This window comes from Pristiophorus japonicus, chromosome 2 (assembly GCF_044704955.1).
Source record: "Pristiophorus japonicus isolate sPriJap1 chromosome 2, sPriJap1.hap1, whole genome shotgun sequence".
Lineage (NCBI taxonomy): Eukaryota > Metazoa > Chordata > Chondrichthyes > Pristiophoridae > Pristiophorus > Pristiophorus japonicus.
The window spans coordinates 315,367,407-315,387,410 of record NC_091978.1 but is presented as its reverse complement, the minus strand read 5'-3'; positions in this window follow the sequence as shown (position 1 = coordinate 315,387,410).

Genomic DNA, 20,004 nt, shown 5'->3' with positions numbered 1-20,004 from the left:
TGGGCAACATACAGGCCTCTATCTCTGTTTTTAATCACCCTGTGTTCATAGCCAAAAGGGAAAGTCTTTTTAAAATGGTATTTAATGCATTAATCGCAGATGTTACGGAAATCATACTCGGCTTCAAAATAATGTTCAAAACTTTGTTTCCAAACATCACCTAACCTTCGTCTTGTGTTTTCAAATAAAAAATCTAAAATATTTTAGCTTAGCAGACAATGAATCCTTCTCGCGGCTGCTTTCCAGCAGTCTTACTCCTAGTGGTGGAAAGTGAAGAAAAAGAGTAAAGGACGTTGTCAGTCAGTGATCAATTGCACTTGCAGCTTGATGTTGGATGGCTGGAGATGTCATTCCAGGTAGAGTGGTGAGATCGGAAAACGCCCGGTTGGGTTGGGTGTGTAAGTGGTTTTGCCCTTGGTGGTTTCAAATCACCTCCCTTTTTACAGTTCTAGACTGTAGAACTGTAAAATTATAGTGGTAAACAAAAATACACAGTTAGAGCCAGATCTTTTGTTCTCAACCGTCACAATGCTTTTATTCAAGTTAAAGCAAACACCTGCACCCAGTAAAATACACCCTGGTGGTGTAAAACAAACAAATACAGTACAACACACAACCCTGGCCTGTCTGAACAGGCCGCTAACACGAAGTACCCATGACTAACACACCCTTGCTCGGATTCAAAAGTGCACCACCAAATCTGTCCAATAGAATTGTGCGTACACTTATGAACCTTGCAGGAAACCTCCCCACTAAACCCCTAAGGATTGGTTGGTGCACACAACACCCCTTCATACTATGCAGTGGTTTTAAAGATGCGTGGGCTGGGATGAATGCTCACTAATCACCCCTCTGGCTTACTCGCTGCTTCTCCCGATGAGGTATAACTTCTGGTTCTGTACCAATCTAGTATTCAATTCCAGTCTCATGGTCAGCTTCCCAGTGGAAATAGCCAGGCTCTCTTTGCTCGTAGATGGTGTTTCCTCTCTCCGTCCCAGACGGAGTGCTCAGTCCTTGTCCATTGAACGAAGCGAGTGAACATGGAAGAGGGGAGAGAGAGAGAGATGGCAGCCGAAACCTGCCAGTCTTATACCTGCAAAATGCTTCTTCTCATACCAAAAGTGCAACTGTCCTTCGCCTGAGGCAGTACAACTGAAAAACAAAATCATGTCTTTAGCCTGTTCCTTTGTTACTGGGCTGTTTCCTCGATAAGGCTCCAACAGGTCCAGGTGGTCGAAAAGCTTCCTTTGTGTCTTGAGCACCGACCAATCTTCTTCATCTCTCACTGATGGGTTCCCATTACATGTCAGAGGGCCCCTCCCATCAACCATCTTCCTGCCATTTCAGCCATTGATTCCTGTCCACCTGATGTGTATTCCTGTGGGACATGTTTGGACCTGTCCCACATCAGGCTGTCTGCCTTGTGCAGTAAATCCCATTTCCAAAGCTTAAAGTTCAAAAGTATAAGTCCAACAGTATATGCTTTTGCTGTCGATGTTTTTCTTACAGGTGGAGCAGAGAGGTTGGATAGCAGAGTAAGACATAAAGGAACATAGGAACAGGTATAGGCCATTCAGCCCGTGGAGCCTGTTCTGCTATTCAATGGAAGCATGGCTGATCTGTACCTCAACACCATTTTGCCACCTTTGATCCAATCCCTTGATACCCTTTCTAACAAAAATCTATCGATCTCAATCTTGAAAATGTCAATTCTCCCAGCATCCACAGCCTTTCATGAGAGCATGTTCCCGATTTCCACTACCCTACCCTTTGCGTGAAGCCATCAATAAAAAAAGGGAAAATAGCTGAAAATAAAAGTATGAATTAACCTGTGAATGTGAACTGGCTGTGGAGCAAATGATACACACTTAATATAATTAAGTACCATGTGAAATACATGAACTATATTCTATATAAAACCCACTTATAAAATAGATGGTATACTGATTATTTTATTTCAAGTAATTTTAGAGGGCATGGAAAATGCAAGTTAATTTAAAGGCATTAAACATGCTATTACATGCTAGGGCTATCATCATTTCTTTCATTGATAGTTTAAAGTATCAAAAAAAATTACAAGTTAGAATTGTAGATTGTATTTTGAACAAAAGCAAGTAATTATATACTTGACATATAGTATTAAGCAGTTTGATAGTTTTGAAAATAATCGCAAATGACTGTTTGTGGGATTCAGAGAAACTGCTAGCCAGAAATTTTGAAACCTCCTCAAAGAGTTTAACTAGTTGTTAAGTTGCTGCTTCTATTATCTTAATGGACACTCATAAGCACTATGAGAATAATGGTTGGACCTAACACTGTTTAGCCCAGCTCTAATCTACAGTAATACCAACTCACACAAATTAATTACACGATTTTTAACAAAAAATTGCCTCAACTTGCAATCTCGTAAGTCAACTGTAAAAAGTCAGGATTTTCCTGTTGGAGCAAAGGGCGGAATTTGAACCGCACTGCGCTGCTACTGCACCGGAAACAGCTTCAGCTTTGAATCCAGCTGACCCCATGCAAACATTGAAACCACTAGTTACCACGGGCCAATAGGAGGAAGGGGCGAGAAAAAGATAGCCAATCAAAAATAGAATTCCGAGCGCACGAGCGAGGACCAGATCTCTGCGGTCATGTGACAATCATGAACCGAGGCAGACAGCACTCAGTCACAGAGACACGGAGTGGAGGAGTTCAGTGAGTAAATATTTCAGAGTGAAGCTTTCCCTCCCCTCTGCTGTCACAAATCTGAGCTGGAAAAGCGAAGCAGCTTTTGTTGCAAAAAAAAGGGTGAGAGACCCTGACCTGTGATTTTTTTTTTAAAGTCGCCAAAATAATGATATAATTGAAATGCAATTTTATGTTGCTATCCCTGAGGTGTTTCCCCTCTGCTCTTTGTGCAGCCAAAATTTTAGTTTGCAATCTGTTCATTTGAAATGTTTGCCTCTCCATGGGCTTTGTGCTGAACGTGAAATGACAATTGGGACCCTGGAATATACCGGGGAGCAGAGACCACTGCAATACTATTATATTGTTTAATTTTCAGCGATTGACAGGCTTGGCTCCCTGTCGGACGGGGAACGTGGCAGCAGAGGGCACAACCCAGGAACAGGTAAGTTTATGCTGCTGGGTTGGAGATCCTGAGGGGCAGGGTGGGTACTGAGTGGACTTGGTCGCGGGTAGTCAGAGATAGATCGGGGTCAGAGATGTGGTGTTGGGGAGAGTCGGTGATCACGGTAGGGGTGGGGGGGAGGGGGTCCGATCGCTGGAGGGGGGGATCCGATCACGGGGAGGAAAGCAGGTTAGCTTGAGGGGCTTCTGACTGGCCTGCTATTCCTGTGGCCATTTCATCAGCAGCAGCCTTTTAACCTCCACACCCTGCTTCAATTTCCCTGCCCCCCAATGCCAGTCGAGCAGGATTTTCATTGAAGTCCCACCCTGCATAGCAATGAGGCCCCCAAGGAAATGTGACCAGGTGCAGCTGGGATTACTTGGCAGAGGGAGTCCTGCACCGCCCATCTATTGGCAATGTCAGGAAAGTCCAGGCCTTAATGTTATAAACATTATTTTATCTTTCTTTCCTCCTTGGTGTACAGTATTTGACGATAAGATATTTTGTTGTGTCTGACTTTATCTCTTTTCTCTTCACCACCATTCTCAAGCAGAACAAATTAGATCTCACATCTTTAGAACTTCCTGCTTTGCTCTCTTGCTGCTTGCACTCTCCTTTCTCAGGCAACACACCTGCTGATTTTGAATACAAAGCCATCTCTGAGTAATTGAGAGTTACAACACAATGTAATAACTGAGACAGGTTTTCTGATGGAATAGATAATTAGTTGGTTTTGTGTCTTCAAATCCCTTGCTCATATAAAATCCCACACAACTTTCATATCCATTGTGAACGCAATATATACAAAGTGGAGGAAAAGTTTACTCATCATAATTTGTGGTTGGCACGATGGCAGCTTTTGTCATCATTCCACCTTTGAAAGTAACCGCAACCTTGGGATTTAGCCCATGCACAGGCATGTGTGGAAATCCTGAGTTTGCATTCTGTCATTGACAGCTCCGACAAAGGCTGCACTGTGCAGTAATTGGCAGTGCCCTGAAAAAAATGGTGTTGTGGTGACGCACGCCGACTTAACGTCACCTATGTGAACTTCGAACCTAGCGCTCACGTTCACGCTGGGTCCTAAACACACCAGGATAACTTGGCACGCAAGCAGGCTGACACGCTGACAGGGGCAATATCTGCAGCTGTTAAAGGGACACACACATCAATCAGGTAAGTTTGAATGTAAGGTTTTGGATTGATTTATTTACATTTTATTAGAGTGGTAGCTTGTTGCAATAGATGTGAAAAATTGTTTTTAAGTATTTTGGGAGTGCTGCTGGATGCTTGCAACGGCTCGGATGGTATGTGAACGCCTTTGAGAAGACAGACATGCTGTGAATATTCAGCAGGTCACTCAACATCCATGGAGTTCATGTCTCAGTTCGACATGCTACCTAATGAATTGAGAATTTGCAGCATTTTATGCTGTCATTTCATATTTACAGTGTCCGCTTGAGAGGGAAGAGGAAGGCACAGAAGAGGAAGACGGAGATGAGGAGAAAGCAGAAGAGGAGCAATTAGATAGATGGAAGGATGCATCACAGACAGCCCCATTGTGGCATATCCAGGGTGGAATCATCCAACAGCAGGCCCAATGGTTGGGCAGGATGCATTTCTTGGGTGTTTGAAATGAGGAAGGCACAAGAGTGGAGTTGTGCTGACGGGAGGGCAGGAAAGCAAGAGGTGCATGCCAGAAGGAGGATAACGTACGAGAATTCCCGCATCTTATATCCTTCCAGCCCTGCCACTGGCCAAGGGCTCAGCCATGCTCCTGCCAAGAATGGCCTGCACCGTCTCCTCCAAGGGAGTGAGATGATGCGAGGAGTGGGAGATGTGCCTCATCATAAGAACATAAGAACATAAGAATTAGGACCAGGAGTAGGCCATCTAGCCCCTCGAGCCTGCTCCGCCACTCAACAAGATCATGGCTGATCTGGCCGTGAACTCAGCTCCACTTACCCGCCCGCTCCCCATAACCTTTAGTTCCCTTATTGGTTAAAAATCTACCTGTCTGTGATTTGAATACATTCAATGAGCTAGCCTCAACTGCTTCCCTGGGCAGAGAATTCCACAGATTCACAACCCTCTGGGAGAAAAAATTCCTTCTCAACTCGGTTTTAAATTGGTTCCCCCGTATTTTGAGGCTGTGCCCCCTAATTCTAGTCTCCCCAACCAGTGGAAACAACCTCTCTGCCTCTATCTTGTCTCTCCCTTTCATTATTTTAAATGTTTCTATAAGATCACCCCTCATCCTTCTGAACTCCAACGAATAAAGACCCAGTCTACTCAATCTATCATCATAAGGTAACCCCCTCACCTCCGGAATCAGCCTAGTGAATCGTCTCTGTACCCCCTCCAAAGCTAGTATATCCTTCCTTAAGTAAGGTGACCAAAACTGCACGCAGTACTCCAGATGCGGCCTTACCAATACCCTGTACAGTTGCAGCAGGACCTCCCTGCTTTTGTACTCCATCCCTCTCGCAATGAAGGCCAACATTCCATTCGCTTTCCTGATTACCTGTTGCACCTGCAAACTAACTTTTTGGGATTCATGCACAAGGACCCCCAGGTCCCTCTGCACCGTAGCATGTTGTAATTTCTCCCCATTCAAATAATATTCCCTTTTACTGTTTTTTTTTCCAAGGTGGATGACCTCACATTTTCCGACATTGTATTCCATCTGCCAAACCTTAGCCCATTCGCTTAACCTATCCAAATCTCTTTGCAGCCTCTCTGTGTCCTCTACACAACCCGCTTTCCCACTAATCTTTGTGTCATCTGCAAATTTTGTTACACTACACTCCGTCCCCTCTTCCAGGTCATCTATGTATATTGTAAACAGTTGTGGTCCCAGCACCGATCCCTGTGGCACACCACTAACCACCGATTTCCAACCCAAAAAGGACCCATTTATCCCGACTCTCTGCTTTCTGTTAGCCAGCCAAATTCTCTATCCATGCTAATACATTTCCTCTGACTCTGCGTACCTTTATCTTCTGCAGTAACCTTTTGTGTGGCACCTTATCGAATGCCTTTTGGAAATCTAAATACACCACATCCATCAGTACACCTCTATCCACCATGCTCATTATATCCTCAAAGAATTCCAGTAAATTAGTTAAACATGATTTCCCCTTCATGAATCCATGTTGCGTCTGCTTGATTGCACTATTCCTATCTAGATGTCCCGCTATTTCTTCCTTAATGATAGTTTCAAGCATTTTCCGCACTACAGATGTTAAACTAACCGGCCTATAGTTACCTGCCTTTTGTTTGCCCCCTTTTTTAAACAGAGGCGTTACATTAGCTGCTTTCCAATCCGCTGGTACCTCCCCAGAGTCCAGAGAATTTTGGTAGATTATAACGAATGCATCTGCTATAACTTCCGCCATCTCTTTTAATACCCTGGGATGCATTTCATCAGGACCAGGGGACTTGTCTACCTTGAGATCCATTAGCCTGTCCAGCACTACCCCGCCGAGTGATAGTGATTGTCTCAAGGTCCTCCCTTCCCACATTCCCGTGACCAGCAATTTTTGGCATGGTTTTTGTGTCTTCCACTGTGAAGACCGAAGCAAAATAATTGTTTAAGGTCTCAGCCATTTCCACATTTCCCATTATTAAATCCCCCTTCTCATCTTCTAAGGGACCAACATTTACTTTAGTCACTCTTTTCCGTTTTATATATCGGTAAAAGCTTTCACTGTCTGTTCTTATGTTTTGCGCAAGTTTACTTTCGTAATCTATCTTTCCTTTCTTTATTGTTTTCTTAGTCATTCTTTGCTGTCGTTTAAAATTTTCCCAATCTTCTAATTTCCCACTAACCTTGGCCACCTTATACGCATTGGTTTTTAATTTGATACTCTCCTTTATTTCCTTGGTTATCCACGGCTGGTTATCACTTCTCTTACCGCCCTTCTTTTTCACTGGAATATATTTTTGTTGAGCACTATGAAAGAGCTCCTTAAAAGTCCTCCACTGTTCCTCAATTGTGCCACCATTTAGTCTGTGTTCCCAGTCTACTTTAGCCAACTCTGCCCTCATCCCACTGTAGTCCCCTTTGTTTAAGCATAGTACGCTTGTTTGAGACACTACTTCCTCACCCTCAATCTGTATTACAAATTCAACCATACTATGATCACTCATTCCGAGAGGATCTTTTACTGGGAGATTGTTTATTATTCCTGTCTCATTACACAGGACCAGATCTAAGATAGCTTGTTCCCTTGTAGGTTCTATAACATACTGTTCTAAGAAACAATCCGTATGCATTCTATGAATTCCTCCTCAAGGCTACCCCGTGCAATTTGATTTGACCAATCGATATGTCGGTTAAAATCCCCCATGCTTACTGCCGTTCCTTTTTCACATGCCTCCATTATTCCCTTGATTATTGTCCGCCCCACCGTGAAGTTATTATTTGGGGGCCTATAAACTATGCCCACCAGTGACTTTTTAGAACATAAGAATTAGGAACAGGAATAGGCCATCTAACCCCTCGAGCCTGCTCCGCCATTCAAAAAGATCATGGCTGATCTGGCCGTGGACTCAGCTCCACTTACCCGCCCGCTCCCCATAACCCTTAGTTCCCTTATTGGTTAAAAATCTATCTATCTGTGATTTGAATACATTCAATGAGCTAGCCTCAACTGCTTCCCTGGGCAGAGAATTCCACTTACCTACCACTTACCTACCCCTTACTATCTCTAATCTCAACCCACAATGATTCAACATTTTGTTCATTAGAGCCAATATCATCTCTCACAACTGCCCTGATATCATCCTTTATTAACAGAGCTACCCCACCTCCTTTCCCTTCTTGTCTATCTTTCCGAATTGTCAGATGCCCCTGTATGTTTAATTCCCAGTCTTGGCCATCCTGCAATCACGTTTCTGTAATGGCCACCAAATCATACCCATTTGTAATGATTTGTGCCGTCAACTCATTTACTTTGTTTCGAATGCTGCGTGCGTTTTGGTAAAGTGTTTTAATACTGGTTTTTAAACCATGATTTTTAGTTTTGACCCCTCCTGCAGCCCCTTTATATTCAAACATATTGTCCCTTCCTTTGTTGCAGATTGATGGTCGGTAAGGGATTGGTGTCCTGCATTGACCAGTGTGTGACGCTAGTGGTTCATTTGGTAGGTAACGTCTTTTGAAGATGCATTCACTGAACTTGACCAGTAGTCTGAGGTCCTGAAGTTTATTTGAGCACTGGAGCCAGGTGGTGGAGGTGACACTGCTGGCAGTGACGGCTTTGGTAATGTACTCCCACATTATTCTTTCTGGAGCACCTCCTGGCCTCCATGGATAGAGGGCCAGTCTTGCGGTGTTGACCCCTGCACAAAGCTGGAGTGCTGCGTGTGAGATCCTGGATGCCCCTTCCCTGGCGTGTTGATTCATTTGTGGTAGCGCTGAAACAGTTTCCCCATTTGTTGAGCTTCGGAAGGTTAATTCAGCTTTAAGTGCTGAATATTGACATTGAATCAGTGCATTTTATTTTCCCTTGCTTCAATATGCTTGGCTCTTAAAATTTCAGAGCTTTTCTCTGCCCATGATGCATTGTGAGCTTCACAGCTTCGCACAAAGAAGCTCGGGGAATGCCCCACCAGCACCACAAATTATTCACGAATCCCTCATGCAAAGGCATCAGCACGGCGTTGCACCTAAGGTTAGTGTGTGCCACACACCACCATGTCCTGCCCACACCAATTTGCCTCGTTTAGCGTGGCGGCCATTTTGGGCGGCCATTAACGACAGTTGGCGAGGTCACCAACTACTTTCCAGGCAAGAAAATATTTCTCTCCCAAAGGGACCCCCTTATAGCAATCTGTTCAGAATCACTGAAGGTAGTATTAACAGTTGCTCCAGGGATCACAAGCCATCTATTGTTTTTAATTTGAAATGCTAAACTGTAGAAATTGGTTCTTCGGGCACATTTTCGAGTGCAAAACCAGCAGTGGGGTTCCTGGGGCGTAACCTGTGGCTTGAACGCGCACACAGACTGGGCCTTCCCACTGCTAAATTCATCACTGTTATGTCTGTTCACAACGCTTACCAATTTCTAATCCTGAATATTAGCCAGGTGATTGTCCCACTCTGCAAATGCATCTTGTAATGCAGTGTGGTAAAAAAGCATTACTGTCTTTGATAGATTATTCATTTACTTCTTTAGCCACAGTGCACACAGGTTAAGCTCAGTTATTGCTAACTGTTTCTTGCAAGCACGATGGAATTTACATTAGTGTAGTTATTTTGCACATATCAGAGTACGAGGCCCCTCATTAACATTTGCAAATGGACTAAGACGTGTTTTATGTATCCACCTGGGAGGGCGATAAATGGGCCTCACAAATTTAACAGTGGGGCCAGTACCTGCACAGACTGGCCCTAGAATTCCAGGTTTGGCAATGGTGTAAATCAGGTGTCTCTCCCACAGTTGGGGGCAGAAGTTGGGGTGGGCCTGGGATCCATCAGGAATCTGCCCCATTTTTGTGATGTGTTGAAATTGTACTGGAAATGGGGGCAGGTGAAAGAAATGGTCATCCTCTACTAACAGCATTCTGACATCATGATGTCATCTGGTGCAAGTTCTGGCATCTCCATCCACACTGGTAATGTCTGCTTACATAAAACAAGTGCCCTTGCTAGGATCAGCTGATCAAGTATTTTAAAGGAGAAGTGTTGCAGCTTTAACATGCTATTTGATTATTCGCTTCAACTTTAGATAGCCTGGTGTCGATTTTGAGTACCCTCGTCTGGCAGTACAGAGCGGTAACTGTCTCAAAATGGGGTCATGACCTTACCACCCCATAAACACTGGCGATGCGGCCGGCTCTATTGTACTGCTGGCTCTACAAAATATTTGTCTATTTCAGATGATAACCCCATTTTAATACAGAAATTGGAATCCTGTTATGTAAATAGGACCCTAATTGCCATTTTAAGTAGGAACTGGCAGGGCCTGTGCAGTGCTGGCTCTGCTCAGTTCCATGGGTGATGGAAGAGAATAGACCCTCTAAACGCAAGACCTCAATTGCTGTTGTGGGCCCTGGAGATGCAGGAGTACATCTCTAGGACCCACAAAAATGATCTCAGCACTGATTCCCTAAGAACCCCCTTGGCACCTTACCGTTGGCAGCAGCTCTGTCCTGATTTTCAGGCTTCAGACTGGCGAGCTGTGTCGGGACATCTGTTTGGCACCCTGCAGCTCACCTTCATTGAATTCAATTGAAGCCTGAGCCCCAAAATCACGAGGGCCACCACTCCACTGAAACGTGCGACCAATCAGCACACTCCACCGGTCGGTCACCAAAAATTCCGGCAAATGGTTTGTGTCTGCCGCCGCAAATTTCACCAGCTGGGCCCGGAGTTTGTAGCGAGGCACCAAGGATGATGTGCACGTCTCTGTTAAGGCAAAATCCCGAGCCCGTCTCCCAGGCGGTACAGCTCCGCGCCAGGTCGAAACTGGCACCGAATGTCCCGGCAGGGCGCTGGAACTGGCCGCCCAGGCACACATGCTTTTGCCACCATTGCCGCCCCTCCGAGGTGCTAAGACGGGCAGCAGGAGACCGAATTTACACCCCTTTGTATTTATAATAAATTGTCGTATTTTAGGACAAATGACTCTTTTGTGTAAAATTGTTTATGATTTTTGTATTCAAATGATTTTAATCTTTATAATATATTGTTAATCTGTAAAGTTATTAATGAAGCTATAATCTAAACTATATTCAATCTAAACTGTAATCTGTTGCTTAGATGCTGCTGTATAATTCTCCATCGCCGCTCCTGTCTGATTTAGTGCATCGACCCACAGGACATGCATTGAACTGTCTACGTGATAGTGCAGCCGTGCCAATTGAAGAACGCTGACACTATCAAGTACATCATTGGCCTACATTTATGGTCAGAAGGAGTTTTCAGCTCTATTATATTTATTGATGTTGCTGTTTTTATTGATTGATAGATGATAGAATTTTTCATTTGCTGATACGTCAGCTGATTCTTATTTGTTGTAGCCAATTTCTAAAAGAAATAAAAAGAAAGAAAGATGGAAAGACTTGCATTTATATAGCGTCTTTCATGACCCCCGAACATCTCAAAGTGCTTTACAACCAATGAAGTACTTTTGGAGTGTAGTTACTGTTGTAATGTGGGAAATAAAGGCACTATTTAATATTTACCAACAGTGCTACATTTAAACAAAAAAGCCTTTGTGAATATTTACTTTGATTCTCAGACAACATTAAGTCTAGTTTTACTTGATTTGTAAACTTCCTTCAAAAGTTTGAGTAAAGTTTTTGCAGTGTATGAAATGATACAAAGAACTCCGTACTGTGAGCCAGTGACTAGATGTAACCTGGTCAGCCTTTAATGGCTTCCAGAAGTAAAAATAGAAAGGTGAAGTTCAGGTTATATACCGGGCCCAGCACAAGTGTACCTCCGACGGTTGTGCCCCCTGTTGGTGGGCAGACCTTATTTAGATACATTACATCATTCCCCCCACCCCCCCACTTCTTGGCGCAAGTCTATATTGCAAGTTCAGACGGTCCAGAGCTCTTCGCTCCCTGGTTGACCGTCTCAGTACAATCCCAGTGCTGTCTGAGTCTCTCACGCCTTGGGGCTGGGCATTGACCACAGTGGGTTCTTCTGATGGCTGGATGTGAGTTGGTTGGTTGTCTAAGCTCGTGGTGTCTTCTTCCAACTGTTCCGGTTCATAAGTGTGTCTTAGCTTGATTTGATCAATGTGTTTCCTGCACATCTGCCCATTCTTGAGCTTAATCATATACACCCGGTTACCCTCCTTATCCGTAGCATTGCCCGGGAGCCACTTGGGCCCTTGACCATGGTTAAGTACATACACTGGGTCATTTACAGATATGTCGCGGGACACTGCGGTGCGGTCGTGATACCACTGCTGGCGTTACCGTCGGGTTTCGACATGATCGTTAAGGTCAGGATGGACTAGAGAGAACCTGGTTTTGAGGCCTCTCTTCATCAATAGTTCCGCAGGCGGGACCGCGGTGAGCGTGTGTGGTCTTGTCCTGTAACTGAGCAGTATGCATGACAGGCGTGTCTGCAAGGAACCGTGAGTTATGCATTTCAGGCTCTGCTTGATTGTTTGAACTGCCTGGTCCACTTGACCATTGGACGCGGGTTTGAACGAGGCTTACCTCACATGTTTTATGCCGTTGCGTTTCATGAACTCTTGAAACTCCAGGCTCGTGAAACACGGTCCGTTGTCGCTGACAACGATGTCTGGCAGACCATGTGTGGCAAACATGGCTCTCAGGTTCTCAATGGTGGCAGTGGAAGTGCTGGATGACATGATCACACATTCTATCCATTTGGAGTATGCATCCACCACCACAAAAAACATTTTACCGAGGAAGGGGCCCACAAAGTCGATGTGGATTCTAGACCACTGTTTGGATGGCCATGACCAGAAACTGAGCGGAGCTTCCTTTGGGGCATTGCTTAACTGCATGCAAATGCTGCACTGATGCATGCATGACTCTAAGTCTCAGTCAATGCCAGGCCACCAAACTGGCAATGGCCTTCATCATGACAATACCGGGATGCGTACTATGTAACTCCCTTACAAATCTCGCCCTGCCTTTCTTGGGCATTACAACACGATTACCCCACAGTAAACAGTCGGACTGGATGGAAAGCTCATCTTTGCAACGGCTGTGCAGTTTGATTTCTGTTGTGTATCTGTAAAGCATGCACTCCCATGTTCCGCCATCAGGGAACTCATCCCCTGAAGTCCCAAGGGATCCCAGCATCCCTTGGGATCACTGCATAGAAGCCGGCCCCTAAGGCCTGTTCCTCACTCTGGAGTGTCTTATTAAAGACTGAGGTCACTGTTACTTTAACCTCCCTGTGTGCAGCCTCATCTGTGTTAGGAACACAATAACTGGCGACGAGTACACGAATCCAACGCAAAGATGCAGCAAACTGTGGGCATCCTGGAGAACTTCTCGGAGGGTGAGGACTGGGAAGCCTATGTCGAACGGCTAGACCAGTACTTTGTATCCAACAAGCTGGACGGAGAAGGAAGCGCTGCAAAAAGGACAGCGGTCCTCCTCACGGTCTGCGGGGCACCGACCTACAGCCTCATGAAGAATCTTCTGGCTCCGGTGAAACCCACAGATAAGTCGTATGAGGAGCTCTGTACACTGGTTCGGGAGCATCTTAACCCGAGGGAGAGCGTGCTGATGGCGAGGTATCGGTTCTACATGTACCGGCGATCTGAAGGTCATGAAGTGGCGAGCAACGTCGCCGAGCTAAGGCGACTTTCAGGGCAATGTGACTTTGATGGCTACCTGGAGCAAATGTTCAGAGACTTTTTGTACTGGGCATTGGCCACGAGACCATCCTTCCGAAAACTTTTGACTATAGAGACACCAACCCTCAGTAAGGCCATTGCAATAGCACAGGCGTTTATGTCCACCAGTGATAGCACCAAACAAATCTCTCAGCACACAAGTGCTAGCAATGTTCATAAGTTAACTGGAACTGTGTTTGCGAGCAGAAATGTACAGGGCAGAACCCACGAGTCTGCAACTGCCAGCAGGCCTCAGGTGACGCAGATGACTCAGAGTCCGCAACAAAGGATGAATGCAAGGCAATTCACACCTTGTTGGCATTGTGGAGGCTTCCATTCAGCCTATTCATGCGGCTTCAAAGGGTATGTTTGCAAGAGCTGTGGAACAATGGGGCACCTCCAACGAGCTTGCAAATGAGCTGCAAGCTCTGCAAAACCTGCTAACCACCACGTGGCAGAGGAAGATCGGTCCATGGTGGATCAAAGCAATTTCGTGCCTCAGAGAGAAGAGGCAGATGCAGAAGTACACAGGGTGCACACATTTTCGACGAAATGTCCACCTATAATGCTAAACGTAAAATTGAATGGCTTGCCCATAGCCATGGAACTGGACACTGGCGCTAGCCATTCCATCATGAGTAAAAAGATGTTTGAGAGACTGTTGTGCAACAGGCATTCAGACCAGCCCTGAGCCCCATCCACACGAAACTGAGAACGTACACCAAAGAGCTTATCACTGTCCTGGGCAGTGCCATGGTCAAGGTCACCTACGAGGTGCACGAATTGCCACTCTGGATTGTCCCGGGCGATGGCTCCACACTGCTTGGAAGGAGCTGGCTGGGCAAAATCTGCTGGAACTGGGATGACATCCGAGTGCTATCACATGTCGATGAGGCCTCATGTACCCAGGTTCTTCACAAATTTCCTTCCCTTTTTGAGCCAGGGATTGGAAACTTTTCCGGGGCAAAGGTGCAGATCCACTTGGTCCCAGAGGCACGACCCATTCACCACAAGGCGCGAGCGATACCTCACATGATGAGTGAGTGTGTGGAAATCGAGCTGTACAGGCTGCAACATGAGAGCATCATCTTCCCAGTGGAATTCAGCAAGTGGACCAGCCCGATTTTTCCAGTATTCAAAAGTGATGGCACGGTCAGGATTTGCGGTGATTTTTAAGTAACTATTAATCGTTTCTCGCTACAGGACCAATACCTGCTACCTAAGGCAGACAACCTATTTGTGACGCTGGCAGGAGGCAAAACGTTCACCAAGCTCGACTTGACTTCGGCCTACATGACGCAGCAGCTGGAAGAGTCTTCGAAGGGCCTCACCTGCATCAACACGCACAAGAGACTGTTCATCTACAACAGATGCCCGTTTGGAATTCGGTCGGCTGCAGCGATCTTCCAGAGAAACAGGGAGAGCCTACTCAAGTCGGTACCACACACGGTGGTCTTTCAGGTCGACATATTGTTCATGGGTCGGGACACCGTCGAGCACCTACAAAATCTGGAGGAGGTCCTCCAGCGACTGGATCGCATAGGGCTGTGGCTGAAGAGGTCGAAATACGTCTTCATGGCAACAGAAGTGGAGTTTTTGGGGAGGAAGATCACGGCGGACAGCATTCGGCCCACAGACGCCAAGACAGAGGCTATCAGGAACACGCCAAGGCCGCAGAATGTCACGGAGCTGCGGTAGTTCCTGGGACTCCTCAACTATTTTGGTAACTTCTTACCGGGGTTAAGCACCCTTTTAGAGCCCCTACATGGTTATTGCGCAAAAGTGAGAACTGGGTATGGGGAAAAAAAGCAAGTAATTGCTTTTGAGAAAGCCAGAAACATTTTATGCTCCAACAAGCTGCTTGTATTGTATAACCCGTGTAAAAGACTTGTGCTAGAATGTGATGCGTCGTGGTAAGGAGTTGGGTGTGTATTACAACAAGCTAACGTTGCAGGGAAATTGCAACCTGTCGCCTATGCTTCCAGGAGCTTGTCTAAGGCCGAGAGGGCCTACAGCATGATTGAGAAAGAGACATTAGCGTGTGTGTTCGGGGTAAAGAAAATGCATCAGTACCTGTTTGGCCTCAAATTTGAGCTGGAAACCGATCACAGTGTCTTAATAAAGACTGAGGTCACTGTTACTTTAACCTCCCTGTGTGCAGCCTCATCTGTGTTCGGAACACAATAGTTTCATCACCTTCTGGGATGGGCAATAAATGCAATCTTGTCAATGTCGCCATATACTGAGAACAAATAAAAAAATCCTGTCTGGTGCTGTTTCCTTTCCCATTATTTTATTTTAAATCTGTTTATTTCCTACTCTATGATCTGCCTTTTCCACTTTATTCTTTTACTCACTTATTTCTCACCTTTTGTATCTATTGCCATTCGGTTTCCATTCAAAAATCTTCATTTTTAAATATGTATTGATTCTATTCAACTAATATTACCCTTTTCCCATCTCATAGTTATTTCTTTCTTTTCTGGATTTCTGCTGTTTGTTCTCATTTGTTATGTTATATTTCTTTCATTATTCATTTGTGGTTCCTTTATGGTGTTGCCTCATTTTATTTTTCTTCCTTTTATCTCTATTAAATCTTTAATTTCTCTACCTTTTTCTGTTTTCATTAGTGTCTGTTTATTTATTATAAACTTAATGTTCTGTGTCCTTTTACCTTTCCTTGTGTTAGTTCTAAGAACCTTTTCAATTTAAGGCAGCTTATTTGCAAAAACAATATTAAGGGAAACAACAAAAAAATTATTGAAAATGTTTGCTGCTGATGCCCGGCCAGTAAACCTCTGACAGTTGAGTGTACAATGAATCCACCAATGCACTGAACACAACTTCATTGCTTCTCTGTGATTCGGTGATTCATATTGCTGAGATAAGCAAACCTAATCTGTCTCACTACTCCACATACAAAGTGAAGCTTCAATATCTCTAACTCTCTCTTCACTAAGTCGAGCGAGTGGAGAGAGAGAGAGAGAGAGAGAGAGAGAGAGATAGGGATTGACGTTTTTGTGAAACTGCATCGTGTGTGCAGCAAAGAGACAGATTATTTACAATTATTTCTATTGAATCATTTGAATACAACAGGTTTTTGTGCCTTCTCTGGGTTCCCTGTTTTAACGGACTTGCTTGCTAAAATGTGATCTTTGTTAGTGCTGTACCAAGTAAATCCTGAGTGTTGTAATCCAGTGAGACAAGGATGCCAGAAAGTGATTCTTAAACTGCTTTGTTTTAAATAGATGTCAAGAAGTAGGATTTGGGGGAGGGAGGGTTGTCCCACCTGCCTCATAGCCGAACCTTTACAAGGCATATTGCCCAGTTCCAGGGTCAGATGGATCTCTGCACATAAATGAGTGTAGCATCTGCAGTTTATTGAGACAAAGCAACAGGTTAGCAATAAACAAACCAGCAGGTTCCACTGTGTGAACAGCAGCAAAGCAAGGTTTCAATCAATTAGTTTAACTGTAATCAGATAACGGCTGCATTTTATACAGGGAATTATTTTTCAATTCTAAGAATGAAACAAATCCATTAGTTTTTGATCAGTAGCCTGTTCCAATCAGTCACAATACCCTTTAGAACAGAGTAATCAATATCACATCATTGCATCTGTTGAGACAATAGCCTTTTACAACCTGAACAGTTTCAAGAAGGAGAGATAAAGGGAAAAAATAGCAACACGGAGCTCAGCATCTGAAAAATCAGAAAGGGAAATTGAAATCATTATATTTGTTTGTAAAGTTTGCGCAATCAATCAAAGCTTGGACAGGCAGTGAAAAATACCAACCTCATTTGAGGACATTGTTCCCCAGAGTCCATTGTAAACCTACATCGCCCTCAGTAATGGACCTGTAATTGGCCCATTGTGAACTGCAGTGTCTGGGCTTGATCTGCATAATCCCCTTATCAGCAGTTATTTTTCTCTCACCTCATTGCGCTAACTGGGTAACGAAGATCTGTTTCCAGGTGTTTGTCAGGTAAATAGAGATGTATTTTCAAAGGTAACGTTTAAAAGCTCTTCCAATCATTTTGAAAATCATTGGGGTTTGGAGTGTAGTTTAAGCATACAAGGGGCAGGAGACGGCAGATGGGGAGGGGAAATCGGACATGACTCGTGAACACCAGTCTCAGTCCCATAGATGACACTCGGGAAATTCCCACTTGGGTCTGGGGGTCAGACAGAAGTTCTATCCACTTCATGAATGGCCTGAAATCAGTAGGAAGTGGGACAGATGGGACAGCAACACCCATTGGATTCAGACTGCTCAAGCTCTCTTTGCCCTGAGCAATCTGGATGTCAGCAATATACCAATGTCCAGGTTAATAGAATGGTGGAAGTGAAGCCCATAGCAGTGTCCAGGATTGGGTCTAGACCTGGAATACCAGCAGACGACAAGCTAATGAAATTGGAACCCAAATTAAGAGGGCTGATTTCTACCTTCATTATTTATTCAGCCAGACCCACCTGCTTCAACCTCATGTGGCATTTAAACACCACAGTTTGTAATGCATGTCCAGTGAGTACCCAGTGTGCACCCATATATGCTGGATTTATTACAATGACATGGTATTGCCCTGACCCTGAATTTCTTGGAGGGGTCAGAAGCACGGGTCACCAGAGGTTTATGATTCTCACTCCACAGTTACGGTGGCAGAGTGGAATTGAGGAGTTGCAGCCTCCTTGTTTCTCATAAACTTGATATTTACTGGTAATACTAAGCTGTACACACCTGGAAAATTCCAGGTTTATCCCTGCCCTCTATTCGCTGACCTCAGCAGTTGCTACATTTGGCTTCTGTATCATAGGGACAGGACTAGGCCATGCAGCCGCTCGGGCCTGTTCCACCTTTCAATTAGATTATGGCTGATCTTCATTTTAACTCGATTTATCCGCCTTGGTTCCAGAATCCCATAATACCTTTACCTATCAAAAATCTATCAATCACAGTTTTGACATTTGCAATTGTCCTATCCTCAATAGAGTTTTGGGGAGAGAATTCCAGATTCCCACTACCCTCTGTGTGAAGTAATAATTGTCGACATCACCCCTGAACAGCCTAACTCTAATTTTAGTTACATCTCCTTGTTCTGGACTCCTCCACCAGTGGAAATACATTGTCCTAGAAATTCGGTGGCATAGCACCTGTTGTTTGGGCGTTCTTTCTTTTCTTCTTCACTCTCTTGTTCCTCTTGTTGTTCAACCACTGGTTGGGCAGGCTGGATTTCGTGGGTGTCTGAAATGAGAAAGACACAACTGTAGGGTGATGGTGAGGGGAGAACATAAGAACATAAGAAATAGGAGCAGGAGTAAGCCTTACAGCCTCTCGAGCCTGCTCCGCCATTTAATACAATCATGGCTGATCCGATCATGGACTCAGGTCCACTTCCCTGCCTGCTCTCAATAACCCCTTATTCCCTTAACTTTTAATGTCAATTTATTCAATGTCCCAGCTTCCACAGCTCTCTGAGGCAGCGAATTCCACAGATCCACAACCCTCTGAGAGAAGAAATTTCTCCTCATCTCAGTTTTAAATGAGCGGCCCCTTATTCTAAGATCATGCCCTCTAGTTCTAGTCTCCCCCATCAGTGAAAACATCCTCTCTGCACCCACTTTGTCAAGCCCCCTCATAATCTTATACGTTTCAATAAGGTCACCTCTCATTCTTCTGAATTCCAATGAGTAGAGGGCCAACTTACTCAACCTTTCCTCATAAGTCAACCCCCTCATCTCTGGAATCAACCTTGTGAACCTTCTCTGAACTGCCTCCAAAGCAACTATATCCTTTCGTAAATATGGAAATCAAAACTGCATGCAGTATTCCAGGTGTGGCCTCACTAATACCCTGTACAAGTGTAGCAAGACTTCCCTGCTTTAATACTCCATCTCATTTGCAATAAAAACAAAGATTCCATTGGCCTTCCTGATCACTTGCTGTACCTGCATACTAACCTTTTGTGTTTCATGCACAAATACCCCCAGGTCCTGCTGTACTGCAGCACTTTGCAATCTTTCTCCATTTAAATAATAACTTGCTCATTGATTTTTTTTCTGCCAAATGGTAATACCTCACACTTTCCAACATTATACTCCATCTGCCAAATTTTTGCCCACTTACTTAGCCTGTCTATGTCCTTTTGAAGATTTTTTGTGTTCTCCTCACACATTGCTTTTCCTCCCATCTTTGTATCGTCGCAAAGTTTGGTTATTATTGTGTTCCTAACATAGATGAAACTGCACACAGGGAGGTTAAAGTAACAGTGACCTCATTCTTTATTAAGACACTCCAGAGTGAGGAACAGGCCTTAGGGCCCGTCTTATATACAGTGCTCCCAAGGGATGCTGGGATCCCTTGGGACTTCAGGGAATGCACTCCCTGGTGGCGGAACATGGGAGTGTATGCTTTACAGATACACAACAGTTACATTACACTTGGTCCCTTCCTCCAAGTCGTTAATATAGATTGTAAATAGTTGGGGTCCCAGCACTGATCCCTGCGGCACCTCACTAGTTACTGATTGCCAGCCTAAGAATGAACCATT